Source organism: Protopterus annectens, chromosome 11.part0, assembly GCF_019279795.1.
Source record: "Protopterus annectens isolate FY-2018-M chromosome 11.part0, PAN1.0, whole genome shotgun sequence".
NCBI lineage: Eukaryota > Metazoa > Chordata > Ceratodontiformes > Protopteridae > Protopterus > Protopterus annectens.
This window is the reverse complement of record NC_056745.1, coordinates 31276397-31291279: the sequence shown is the minus strand read 5'-3', so window position 1 is coordinate 31291279 and position 14883 is coordinate 31276397.

Sequence of the window (14883 nt, the reverse complement as noted above, 5' to 3'; positions counted from 1 at the left end):
TAAACCATTGGCTTGAGGAATGTAGGACTGGCGGCACCCCACAAATGTGTAAGTTTCACTTACAGAGACTACTTGTAAGAGTTAAAAGCTGGATATAGTCATGATTGGTATTCATAATGGTATTCTGTTCTGTTTTTTCTACAGCTGTCACAGACCGAGAACTGAATGCGTGAACCCATGCTGCTAGATTGGCATTGATGCAAGAAGCATATGGTACATTTACATCTGAACAGTACTGTTATTTTAGCATTAAAAGTAAAGACACCTTTATTAGTTTATTATACAAGTGTATCAAATTGAGCATTCATCTCTCAACTTTAACAGGAAAGTATGCATGCATTAGTTTGAAGGCCAAAACAACAGTTCAGTATTACAGAGTAGTCATAGGTTGCGCCTTCAAAGTCACACTTCCCAAATATACATTACTGTTAGGTTTTCATCGATATTGCAATGTAACATCAGCGCTATAAAGCAGTGGCACCAATGGCCTGCTATAAACTGTAATCAGTATAATTGGAACACACATATGTGCAATACATGCACAGATCAAGGATTGCTTGCTGCAGTATGTACTATAGCATGCATCTGTTAGAAGCTGGGTAGTTTACAGTAAACAAGGTATTTGTTAGGAGTTTGTAGTATTAAAAGCAAAGGTAACAGAAGAGAGTCAAATAATTGTATCAATGTATTGTATATCACATATGAAGTTGCTAATGTTCTCCATTGTTCTCCTCTCACCCCAGCCCTTATCTTCTCTTTTTTTTCCCACAGCACACTGGGGTAGGCCTACACCACAGGATCCACTTCCCTCCACTCCACTGGCTATGGCACCAAGGCCCAGAATGTCTGGGATGCAACCTGGTAGCACTCCCTCTGCTGCCTCTGCACTACATGGCCTCTCACATAGTTCTGTCCCTCATGATAGGCCAGTGGTTTCCTCCTGGAGTAGTGGCAGAGGTGGTGATTTTATCACCCGCGATGAACTGCCAAGGTAGGTGCATAGGATTACACCAGACAGTTGGTGCACACCTACACCAGATGGAGACATTGCTCCCCATCACTGTATTGAATAACACAAGAAGACACAGATGTCAGACACTGCTGCCATCGGGACTGTGAGGTGACAGTGATGACAGTCCAGTGGGTGATGACTTTTCACTGTTACCCAGCTTGACATCCATGGGTCCATGATGTCCCCTCTCTCTCCCCAGTCATGGTGTTCACCCACCTCTTGTGTCATTGGGCAGCAGCACTGTAGCCAGTGAAGTGGGGGTAGGAGGATCCTGTGGGGCAGGCCTACCCAGCTGTGCTGTGGGGAAATAAAACAAGAGAAACAACAAATAAAAAAGAAAGAGATGATAAGGGCTGCAGTGAGAGAAAAAAAAACGGACATTAGTAACTTCATATATGACATACAAACCAATGATACAATTATTTGACTCTATTCTGTTACTTTACTTTTAACACTACAAACTCCTAACAAATGTCTTCAATACTTTTAAGCCTACCCAGTTCATAACAGACACAAGTGTAGATTGGAGCCAGCAATCCTTGATGCATACATATATTGCACATATGCATGTTCCAGTTATACAGGTTAGTGTTTACAGCAAGCCATTTGTGCCACTGGTATAGAGGTCTGATGTTACCTTGCAATAATGATGAAAACCTAACAGTATTGTATATTTGGGAAGTGTGGGTTTTGAACCCACAGCCGCTGACTATTCTACTGTACTGTTATTTTGTCATACAGACTACTGCACGCATACTTTCTTTTACAGTTGAGATATGCATGCTCAATTTCATACAGCTGCATTAAGTACCAACTCTGCCTTTCTTAAATTTTAATGCTACTAAATTACTATTAAAATTATTATTATTAAATTACTATTTAGAACAGTACTGTTCTGATGCATGCATAATTCTTCTTACATTCTCAACAATTCAAGGCTCATTCTGTGGCAGCTGTGGAAAAAAGAACAGAATACCATTATGAATACCAGTCTTGACTACATTCAGCTTTTAACTCTTACAATTACTGACTGAAATTGATATGTGCACTTCTGTGGAGTATCCCCTGTACTAAATTCCCCAATCCAATAGTCGATGGTATCCCGCTTTCTCCTGTGGAGGTTATCATAGTGATGTCTGCATTGCTCACCAGTACGGTGATACTTGTAGCACTCGTCAAAGCCCTGGCAATATTATTCCAGGCTTCAGACTTGTATTCTGAGCCTGAATACTCCTGCTGCTGTAACTGGGGCCCATGCTTCTTAACTCCTGAACACCCCACTCCCTCACCAGCAACACCAGACATGTCTACCAAAGCTCAAGCTCAATGTACAATGAGCTTTTCTTGCCAATAGCATTTTGTACCCTGCTATGTTCTCACCAATTGCACGTCTAGCGCTTACTCAGAGTGCGCACATTTTGGTTTTACAACATGTGAAAATGTTGCTCATTGCTTAGCATCACGCAAACATGATAGGGGAGGGTATACACTGGCATGCACCATGTTTGCATGATGCTAAGTGATGTGCAACAGTGGCAAACACTGCAGTTTCGAGATTATTTGGTATACAGGCACTTGTGTAAATGTGCTAGTCAAATGGACCATGTCTACGGTTCTCCTACACTTATAGCTATCGCCACAAGAAGATTGAGAAAACAATTGTGTATGTTGCACTTTACTGCTATAATCTGCAATCTTACAACAGTAAAACAAAATTTGCACACATTGTACTAAAACCTCAGACCACCTGCACTCCACACCTACACTTAACAGTTGCTGCCTCATGATTAGTGACATGATATGCCCTGTTTTATTATTCATTGTAAAGTTCTCACTGTTAATCACAGCATAATGTGGCTTACTGTGTTTGCACACTGGTATTAATTGAATGCGTCCAGTTTATGTTTGCAACTTGGGTGATCCATTTCTCCAGTTTGTGCACTACTGCCCTATGCGCAAACCAGGTGAGTACAACCAAACACTTTTATGCTAAGCAGCGCATTGCACAAGCACTAGTAAAATGCTGCTCCATCTCCACGCCCTAAGAATTTTCTCTAGTGACCAAGACACTAATTGATTCAGGTCATCTAGGTTGCATTTGGGCTATATCCGTATCTCTCAACTGTCCCCGATTTTCTAAGATGACCCTGATTTTGACACAAATTTTAAATCTATTCCTATTACTCCCTTCTAAAACTGATGATGTCTGAATAAAAGATGGTGAATTAATTCTAATTATTGTTATTATTTATTAAGTGTATAGATGTCTTTTACTTCAGAAAATGTGTATTAATTCATATTCTCTTATTCTGTCAATGTCTCAAGGTTGTTGTTGATTGTCTTTTGGCTTTTCCCGGTTAGGGGTCGCCACAGTGGAACTCCGATCCACTAATGATTGGCAGTAGAATTTCACAAACGCTGAGGTGCCAGCTCGACATTCAACCTTCAATGAAGGCACGCCCATTTACGCATGTCTTTCGAACGCCCAACCAACCGCGGGGTGGGCATTCAGACTCCACACAGAAGACACTCCCCACACTCCAGCTGAGAATCGAATGGGAGAACCTCTTGCTGTGAGGTAACAATGCTACTGCTGCACCACAGCGGACCTAATGATACTAATATTTTAAAAGTGTCCATGATTGTTCCTGATTACCTTGATTTGTCCCTGATTCTGTTCAGATTTGTCCTTGATTGGTTGAGCGCTATGGCTGCATCCCTTCACAGCACAGTCAGGGTTCCATATTATTTTTGTATTTGTCCCTGATTCTGTTAAGATTTGTCCCTGATTGGTTGAGAGCTATGGTTGCATCCCTTCACAGCAGAGAGTCCCAGTCCCAGATTAATTCTGGATTTGTCCTTGATTCTGTTGAGTTCTGTCCCTTATTTTATTTTATTGGGCTACAATTGTTTCCTCATTATATACTAGTATACAGCATCAATGGGGCCATGAGGCGGTGGTTAGGATTATGGGTGAATGTCCTTGTACTGCCTTCCTTGGTCAGTCACTTGAATTCTGCCTTACCAACAACTATTTTTGTTTTGAGAAGGATTTCTTTTTACAGAACCATGGTACTGCTATGGGGGCACTTTTTGCCCTGTCATATGCTGTTATATATATATGGGAGATTTTGAAAGTAAGTTTTTATATAATAGCATGTCTTTTTCTGAGTAAGTGATTTTATATAAAAGATACATTGATGATTTGTTTTTGATTTGTAAGGGACGGTCTAGTCAGTGAGCTGAATTTATGCATTAATTAAATAATACTGAACATGGACTTAAGTGCAGCTTTGAATGTAATCCCAAAATGATACAATTTTAAATGTTCAATTTTATATTGACTTTCAGAAAAAATTCAGTTTAGACCTTTCAGAAACCCTGAGTCTGTCAATATTTTTTTGCATGTTTCTAGCATGCATCCCCCCCATCATATACAGTCTTTACCATATGGTGAATTAAAAAAATCTCTTCCAATGTCTCTGAGGCAAGGTTTAAAGAGAAATACTTGAAGGAGGTTTTTGATAGGTTGTATGTCTGGATTATTCCATTGAGGCCTTATCTCAGGCTAAGTCCAAGTTGGTGGGCAACTTCATGCCCAAAGAGGTAATCCCATATCAGGAATATACCCAATAGGATGGGTAGGATAAAATTTAATGAATTAAATAAGGTAAAAATATTTTTTGTTACAGGGTTTACACCATTTTCAGATATTCTAAAGGGAATTATTTCTGATTTATGGTACTTGGTATTTACGTATGAAAAAGTGGGTCATTTGTTCCCTAATCATGTTACTTTATCATTTTGAGAGACATTGCAATTTGAAAGAGTTATTGAATCTCCCCACTAAGGGAAGGAGAGATGGGGTAGACCTTGTTGGTACTTTTTCTTGCAGACATTGCAAAGAGTGTGGTAAGATTAGGAATCTATTTATTACTAAAACCAATTGTAGATTATTCATTTCTAAGGAAATGTTTTCTTGTGATTCTTATGGGGTGGTTTATATTATAGGCTGTGGCTGTGAAAGGGTCAAGTGGTATGTGTGGCAAACTAAAAGGAAGATAAAGGTGCGTGTTATGGAACATTTGGGGGACATCAGGAAAAACTCCAATAGCAGAGCATTTTCACAAAGTTCATTCAGGTCATGATTCTACTATTTTTCTTTTCTGTTTTAGTTAAGACAACAGTTCCCTGGGAGAATGATTTTGTTAGTAAATTAAATTTACCTGAAAGCAGATTTATTTTAAATTATAAGACTTTGTATCCTAATGGGTTGAATTTAGAAGTTAATTTTTAGTGAAGCTTTGTTATTCACTTTTTAATATCTTATGCACTGTGTTAGAATTAGATTGGTTAATTGCTTAATTATTTAATGAGGGAAGGGTCCATCTGTGTATAAATGCTGTATGGTGCACAGTTTATTTATATTTTGAAGGCAAAAAGCCGAGACACCAGATTTGACCTGTATTTGCGGCATGGATTAAAACAGCTTTCGAGCTCTGTTCAACTTTGTTTTGTTTGTTTGTATTTGTTTTTTTATTTATCTTGATTTATCCCTGATTCTGTTGAGATTTGTCCCTGATTGGTTGAGCACTATGTCTGCATCCCTTCACAGCACAGAGTCAGAGTCCCAGGTTATTTCTGGATTTGTCCCTGATTCTGTTGAGATCTGTCCCTGATTGGTTGAGAGCTGTGGCTGCATCCCTCTGCAGTGCTAAATCAGAGTTCCAGATTTTTTCTGGATTTGTCCCTGATTCTGTTGAGATCTGTCCCTGATTAGATTTTTTCTGGATTTGTCCCTGATTCTGTTGAGATCTGTCCCTGATTGGCTGAGAGCTATGCCTGCAACCCTCTACAGTGCTGAGCCAGAGTCCCTTACATTTTCTGATGCTTTATTATGCCATACAGATTTTGAGATCAAGCTGAGTTCAGCATAAGTAATGTCTGTATTTTACTTAATCTAGATTTGCTCTTAAAATAATTCTGAAAGTTAAGTAGTATCTGTTTTTGTATGTCTTATTATGTTTGTGATTCTGAGATTTTTGTTGAACCTACCTACATATTTCTGTTGCACTACTGCGTATTCATCATATTTGCAGAAGATAATAACATTATAGAACTTATTTACAGTATCCTGAGCAAATTTATTTGGAGCATGGAGGACAGTAATGCAGTCTGTTTTGATGTAATTTACTGCATCATAGGTTTCATTGGTAAAGGAAATGAATGATGTATGACCAAGTCTGATTTTACTTTTTGGTTAACGATTAGTGATGTCACAGTTTGTGTTAATAATACAGGGTGCAATCAAGGGTGGAAGAAGAAAAAGGGGTCTTATCAGTTCATACAACCACTTCAACGAATGGCATTTAATCAAAAATGCAGTTCATCAAATTCCCCTCATGTGGGGGGCTGCACCCCCACCCCCCGCTAATTATATATACCAACTATGAGATCACACTACAGCTGGGAAAGGACAAATTTCCCGATCCTCGCTGTACCTCAGTCTTAGTATGAACAGTTTGATGAATGGCATTTCAATGTAATTGCGCTGAAAATGCCGTTCGATGAACAGAAAAAGTGTAGGCTTGTCAGTACCATATTGGTTCCCATACATTTGTTTGAACCTCATTTGGTAAGGCTAAAGGTAAAAATGAAACCCATTTAGCTAAATCCTCATTTGGATGAACCATCGTGCAGAGTGTGGTTTAGTTACTCAGTGCTGAAACAGATAAGAGGCAATAAGTGGACATCTATGGCGAAGTTTGAAAGCAATTGATTAGGTCAGACATCTCAGGTTTTGTGTGGATTTTTATTTTGCAGAGGCTATTATGGTTGAAATTCAGTGGGGTTTTTTTTTCCACCTGAGCATTGAAACAATGTTTTGGACATGGCCTTGGTGCCTGGTGAGCGGTGACTCAGAGGAGACCGCAGTAACCCACTGACTCTGATCCACAGGTCAAGATTTTGAATATGGAGTGGTTTGGTTCCCTTGTCATATGTTTTTGGGGAACTTGTCCCTTGGTTATGGCTGTAGTGGATACTGGTGGGATCCAGGACGTCTGAATGTGATATGTAACAAAACCTCATTGTGAGTGTTCAGTGAAAGTGTGAATCTTTCACCTCACTGGAGGGGGTGAACACTCCCTGACCACCTCATGTCGCACATGTCACCCTGATAGTACTGTGGGGTTAGCGTGAGTGTCAAAAGATCTGTAGGGTCAGCAGATTTTGAGTCTGGTGGTCCCCAGGTCCCAACTGTGCTCTTCTGGTTTTGTGACATTGATGTCGCTGAGACATCCGAATTTTTTGTTTTGCATCAGTATACATTTTTATGAGCTTTAACCTTCCAATGCCCCTTTTCTCCCACACCAGCTATCTGTTTCCGTGAGTCCCTTCTGAAGGATATTGCCTTGATATGCAGCCTTTGGAGACCAGCCCTGCCCCGAGTTGGGCTGTACTGGCTCCAGTCTGACTCAACCTAACCCCTGCTTAGTGATTGCCACAGCCAGTTTGAAGGGACTTGAAACCTGTTTTGTGGGACACCACCACTGACATTTTGGCGTTTAACTACAAACCCAGTGGCTCTGTGTCTGTGGGGTTCTGTTTTTGTGAAAGTTAGTTTGTAACCCATTCGGCGACATTTTCATTTATGGCGCCCAGTTTGCAGAAGAGAACAATCTTTGCCTTTCAAAAAGGGATTGGTGGGCTGCTTGCGGCAGATGCCGAATGAATAGGGGACAAGGACCAGCCCTGATATCTGTTTGATGAAAAGCACCAAGTTCTCCTGACCATGGCTTGCCAAAGACCACCCAAACTGATCTGTTCTTGTTTATGAGGTCACAGGTACCATACTTTGTTATTATTTAAGATTGGAAAGTCTAGACTTGCTAAGCTTATGGGGCGGTAATTAGCTGAGAAGGTCAGCACAGCTTTGTGTGGAGTGGGGTAACTTGCTGTCGTAAGCTTCAAGAGCTTTAACAAGTTCCAAGCCGCATGATGAGATTAAACATATGTGGGAGGGTTTGTCCAATGTCTGCAATGCTCATATTTTGCCTATGAGCTCCAGGGAGATCCTCGCGCTATTTTCTTTGTGTCTTCTCTGCTTGTAAGGTATTGGAGAGGTCCGGGGAGAGGCCCGCGCTTGAGTGGAGTGGGAAGCTAGTTGCCGACGCCAGGGGGTTGGGAGTGTTTTAGGTACCATCTCTTAAACATGCAGCCACCTGTCTAACAATTTATGTAGTTTCGTAGCATTTTGAATTTTTGTATCTGCAATTTTTGTATCATGGTTTTTACTGGGAGTTTCCGCAGTTTCTCAAAATAGCCTTGCGTCCATTTTTGATTGTCCTCCAGATCCATCTTTGGTTGATTTTTATGGCTTCCCTTTATTGATTTTATCTAATCATGAGTGACTTGTCTGTGGTTCATGGATTTTTGGTGTAATGAGTTTCTGTTCTATATTATTGCTGGAGTTTTTGTGTTCCCAGTTGGTTTGAAAAGGCGCTGCCCTTGTCTGTGGACGTTTGCATTTTTCTTTGAGATTGGCCTCGGTTGATCCTGGAGGAGGGTTTCCACGGCTCTAGGGATGATCAGGGTGACTTTTATGTTTGTTTGTCTGAATGGCAAGGTAGTTGTTTCCACCTGTAGTGGGTTTTGGGTTTGTGGTTCCAGCAGTCTTAGCCATTCTCTTTTGATTGGTTTTATTTGGGGATGTGGGGCCATGGGATAGGGATATTGTGGATAGATTACCTCAGGTGGGATTCTCGCAGCTTGGGGAACAGGCTCTCTCAGTTCTAATGGCATTTTGAATTTACATTGCATGAGAAGTGAAGTCAGGAAAATGTTTCCTGGCAGTGGAGTTTTTAGTTGGGGCATGGAGGATCATTGAGATGGGCAGGAACCGATCACCAATGAAGTTTTGACTTGACATATTCCCAATCTATATGGAAACCTGTGAAGCATATTTTCCTCTGAGGTGTTTGTGGATATGCTGCCACAGCATCAGTGAGCAGTTGAGGCTGAACCGTGTTCCAGAAGTTGCCAGTATAATGTAGCAGTTTTGGTTCGTTAGAAACAATTTTGCCTATGGGTAGTTGAGACATATACCCATAGAGTGTCTTTTTGTCGTGTTGGGTTCGGGAGAGGTTGGCCTGTCCTTTATAGCTTGGGGAGTTTTACTCCCGTGGTGGGTGCTACTGGGGTTTTTCACCGTGCATATACCTCAGTACAAGGTGTATGTGTCCCTCCACACTGGAAGGGGTTTCCGTGGTGGTTACAGTTACAAGACAGACAACGATTGAGCAGCAGCTGCCTCATTAGTTCGCATTTTCTTTTTTAGGTGGTAGGTTTTTTTCCAGCATTGTTGCCTAAAAAGGCAGTCTGGGTAATAAATTTTTAGCGAAAAAAATTTAAGAATTTGAGCAGAGGCAAAAGTCAGCGCCTAGAACCAGCAAAATGGCCGTATCAGGATGAAGGTGCAGCAGTGAATTGAGTCCCGCTTCTTTGCAACTATGGGGGCAGGTATTCTAATTAATACCTCGAATAATGGTCCTGGAGGTGTGGATCATGCTTGTATAAAAAAGGAATCACTTGTGCTTCAGTGGGGCCATCTACTCTTGGTGCAGGAAGGATACTAATCAGGAAGCCTCTTTCCTGTCAGGTCATATCTGCCTCAGGTACACATAATCGTCTGGTTTCAGAAGTCTACCGTGTCATAGTCAGGTTATACGTGCCACTTGGATTCCCACGAGTGTTCCTTTGTAAATTGTTCTGGTGTGGCAGGCGCTTGTGCCTGTCGGGTGCTCACACTGGTCTCCCGGACATCACTGTGTCATGTTTGAATTATGTGAGTGACCCGAGCGTGTGGTTGGTGGCGTGATTGGTGTTGTTGTGGCAGCTTAAGGTCTGTTTCTTGTGGTTTTTTGTGTTTGTGTGTTGTCCTATGATTTTGCTGGGGTTTTGTGGTTGCTTGCTGTGGTTGCTTTGCTGGGCTGTGGGGTAGCTTTTTTTTTCATCCTCAGAGGCCGAGTCTGCTTTTGTGTGTTTTTAGTCATTGCTTGGGTGTGTGGTTTTATGTGTGGCTGGTTTTGTGGTGTGTTTAGTTGAGCTCTTACTCCTGTCTGGTTGTGTGGTGTGGTTTGAGGAGAGAGCCTCTCAGCTTTGACTAAATAGCTGCATCTTGACAAGTGGTGCTGCCCATGTTATATAGGAGGAGGAGGTTCTGGAGCTGTGTGTTCACTGTGGTATGGAGGAAATGGCTGCATATTCTCACACGAATTGATGTGTTTCAAGAGAGGAGCCAGATTACCGGCAGCGACATGCTAGAAAAATTGCCTGGCATGGTATGAGATCACTTAAGAGGACTTGTATAGAGGGAAGTAGGAGGATGCCAGGTGGAAGTAAGTTAGTTGGCGAGTATGGAAGTATAGAGAAGTAGTAATTTTTTGGCTTTTTTTTTTTTTTTGAAAAAAAAAAAATTAAATTGACAAAAACTTGCTTTAGTTTTTTTAGTGAACTGTTTAAAAAAACTAGTTACTAGTAGGTTCTAAGAAAAATGAGGAAGACTGTTTAAAAAATGAAACACAGAAAGTTTAACCTTGTTAAACCGGGCGCTGAAAGTTGCTGCTGTGCCGACCGTAAATCGCGAAAAAGTTTCAGCTAAACGGCTAGGGCTGGCGCGGGGCAGAAAAGGCAAAAAAGTAGCTACTGAACACTACACTACTGCTTAAACCACCTCCTACTGTTCAAACCACTCCCTCTGAGGACTCACTCCCACACCCCACTCCCACAGGTGGAACTAGTAGTTCTGACCAAACAAAGAAAGAAAGAGGAACCAAAGAACAAAATTATCATTAGTGCATGAGGAAATCTGGATCAAAGGAACAAAGGACCACTACGGTGAGGAAGAAAAAATATTTTTTTGTTTTTTTCAAGTTTTTTTTTCACAGACAGAACAGAAAACACAATAAATGCTTTGCTTTTCGATAATATTATATGTTACTGGAAAGAGCTGGAAGTAACTGTAATGAGACTAGAATGAATGCCTTAATCTGTTAATTACCCAAACTTGTGCTGAACAGGTGCTAGTCTGTACTTTAGGTTCAAACTTCTTGTAAATTTCACAATAAAGTCTCCAAACTGTAGTTTGATTAAAAGTACTTTATTTATGATCTGTTCCTATTAAAATTTGTATGTGTTTTTTTTTTTTTTTTTTGTAAATCATGACGGATTGAATTCACTATAATAAGGACTGCGATGATAGGAAGTACTGCCAGCCATGCCAGGAGAAGTAGGGCAGTGGATGTGTAATGTATGCCAGCACAGCTAGTTGGAATTTTGTGAAGAATCATATGTCATTTGTATCAACCTGATTTGTACAGATGCTTATGTTGAAAAATGTATTTGTGCAGTTTGCTTGTGTTAAAATGTATCGACAGTGTATCCTGTGCCCCGTTGGAAAGAAAAGAAATGTGCATGCATTACTGTAACTGATTAAATGTATACATTGTAACAGTACATACTGGAAGAGAAGATGCCAGTCTTAATTCGCCTGACTTTGCAAGATATTCTTGAAATTAAATTAATTTATGGGTTAAGCTATAAAGATGCTATCTCATAGTTTTGTAGGGAGCCAAAGATGCAATGTCTGTGCTATAGAATACGTTGCAACTACTGTAGGACTGACTTCCAGCAGCTGCATCACATCTAAGAAATACTCTGTGTGTATTGTAGCACATAGGTGCTAAACCCTGGTAGCTTCTAGTGATGGGGGATAGTGCGGGAAACAGAAATCAGATGACCAGATATATGTGATGTCATTCTGGAGAGAAATTATGTTTTAATATTAGAGGAGACTGAAGTTTCAGCAGCATTCTGTATTCTGTCTCAGATATGACAACAAGGATCACTCACACAAATCATCTTGCCTTGCTCTGTTCAGTAAGTAGGAACAGTAATTATTTTAATCAGTCAGGAATAGACAGTGAGATTAGCTAAATACTGTTATTCTATAACTGTGTCAAACTTTCCATCAGTGTTATTTTTAATATTCCCTGTGACTGAACGTCTGGTGTTTACTGTAAATAGATATTTAGTATTTTCATGTTCTTTTATTATTTATTATTAAATGTATTTAAACTTTTGATTGCAGCTAGTCCTTTTAGAAAAATATTAAAATTTTGAGAATATTTGCACATATTTATTTGGTGATAACTCTGGCCACTCCTGAAAGCCTTGCTGTTTCGTCAACATTACCATTTATATTAATAATAATTTCAATCAGTATAATTAGGTACCCTTTTAAGAACCTTATAGTAGCTGACTGGTGGCAGTGAAACTACCTTATAGGCTGGGCAAAGTTTATAGAGCAGGTAATATGTGCCATCCTTTCCTGTGTGTGTGTGTGTGTGTGTGTGTGTGTGTGTGTGTGTGTGTGTGTGTGTGTGTGTGTGTGTGTGTGTGTGTAAAAGTTAAATCTCAAAGAGTATATGTGTCAGTTACTTGATGCAGGGACTACAAAACACTGGTTTCACAAAGAGGGTGCTGGAGGACTTGGCTTGGATACTCGGCTGAGGACCTAATCCTACAGCTGTACCAGTGGGGAGTCTTATTGGGGACATGGAGAGAGACTGATATAGAGACATCCAGACCCTGGACTGACTATGTTCCCTGTGTGCTCTTAAGGGAAATTGTGCTTAATGTAGAGAGGTCTGCATCTGGAAATGCTGAGTATATCCATTTTTATTCCAAGTGAATGTCCCTCTCCAGTGTCAGTGGTGATGATTCAGGGTCCTTGGTTACTGGCCCAGTGTGGGGACATCAGATATTGTTGAGCAGTGGTGGGATATTGAACTCATGTTGCCTGTAAGCAGTTGTCACTAAAGGTGTGCAGTCTCTCAAGCAGCCACAAGGTAGATATTCAGGGATTCATGTCACAACAATTTTATTCATTTATTTTTCTTTAGTTTATTTTAGTCAGGGAGAGCTGGCAAAAATGTCATAAGAGGATTATGGTAAGCTGACAAAGAACCAGCTGGCCAAGGTGTGTGAAGCCAAAGGACTGGTGTATGCAAAGCTGACTAAAGAGGAAACTATTTCATCCTTAGTCACAGCTACAACACAGACCCGGAACAAGGAGGATAACCAGTCTAGTGGTGGGAATTTGCAGCTCTCAGAAACCGGGCAGTTCACCTTTTCCTCATAGGACTTAAAAATCTATCTGGAGCAGGGTTGCCAGATTTCCAGCAACGCAGGTAGGGACAAAAAAAAAAAAAGAAGGTCTCACGTCAAAGTGAAGACCAAAAGAAAAAAAAAAAAAAAAGTTCTGGCAACACAGTTCTGCATTAAAGAACTGAGCTCGTTTAATGCATTGCAGTTCCGCATTAAACAATTTTGATTGGCTCGTATGCCAGGTATACGGGTCAATCAAAAAAAAAACACAAAGTGGAGGCTGGATTTAAACCGGCAGGGCGGGACTGGGGATCAGGCTACTGATCTCGGGACAGTCCCGCCCAAATAGGGACGTCTGGCAACCCTGATCTGGAGTTAATGAAACTTGAACTGGAGGCTAACCATATAGAATTAGAATCAACAGAGAGACTGCGGCATTTTGAGGCTGAAGAAAATGAGAAGCAGCAACAACATGAAAGGGAGATGATGACCCTTCCCCAGGGTTATGGCGGTCATGGGGACCCTTCAATAGGGTCATGGAGGTCATGGGGAAGGGAATAACCAAACCCCAGAAGCAATAAAGGTCAATACATTTTTTCCACAATTTACAGAGGGTGATACATTTGATAGTTTTATTCATATATTTATTTGAAAGGGTATGTAAACAGTATGATGTTGACCAAGGGCTCTGGGTACGGCTCCTGACCCTCTTACTCCATGGTAAAGCTGTAACTGCTGTTTCTAAATTATCTGATATTGATTGTTTAAACTATGAAGACGTCAACGTTTGTTTACTAGAATGTTTTAAGTTAACACCTGAAGTTACAGAAAAAAAGTGTTGTGAGCATAGACATAAGGCAGATGAAAGTGTATGTGTGATTATATTGCTGAGTTAAGCACTTATTTTCATAGGTGGGTGATTGGGTGTCAGGTCACCAGTTTTGAAGGGCTGGCAGACCTTTTAATGAGGGAACAAACCTTTAGCACTTTGCCTGAGGACATCAGAATCTGGTTGGCAGACCAAGAATGTAACTCTGTAGATGAGCTGGGGAAGAAAGGGGATCTCTACTTAGCACTGTACAGGAAAGGGATACACTGTGCTGCATATGGATGTAAGGAAACCCATGATGGGCAGTCTAAACCACCCCAACAGAGTCTGCCAGTAACAGGGGAAGCCACTAGGTTAGGTTCACGTCCAGGATCAAGGGTTAAATGTTTTAAATGCAACTAGTGGGACCATGTATTATATAGATGTCCATGGAGGCAAGGTGGGGAACAAAAGGATGGGGAGCCAGCAAGTGAGAATAACAGTATTCCAGTAGTAAGTTGTCTGTTGACAACATGGGTACCAAGCTATCACAAGAAGATGTCCTTCAAGGATGCATCTGCAGTCCTTACATATGGGTTGTCCTGCCTCAGGCAGCCCTTCGGTCATCCGGATTCCAAAGTCTGGGTCCGCCGCTGATGTCGCCTTCCCCGACGTCAGAGCGCCTGGGGTATAAAAGTGTCAGCCGACGCCATCTTCCTCAGTCTTTCTTGCTGCGTGGTGCCCAAAGCAGAAGCAGTTCGCAAGTGCCGGTCGGCCAGCTCCTGTAACTTCAGCTACCGAAGATCTCAAAAAGCTAAGTACCCCTTTGGGGACTCTTTCTTGCCTCAGCCGATGTCAGATCAAATGCTTAAAGTAATAATTGCTTGACTTGTGG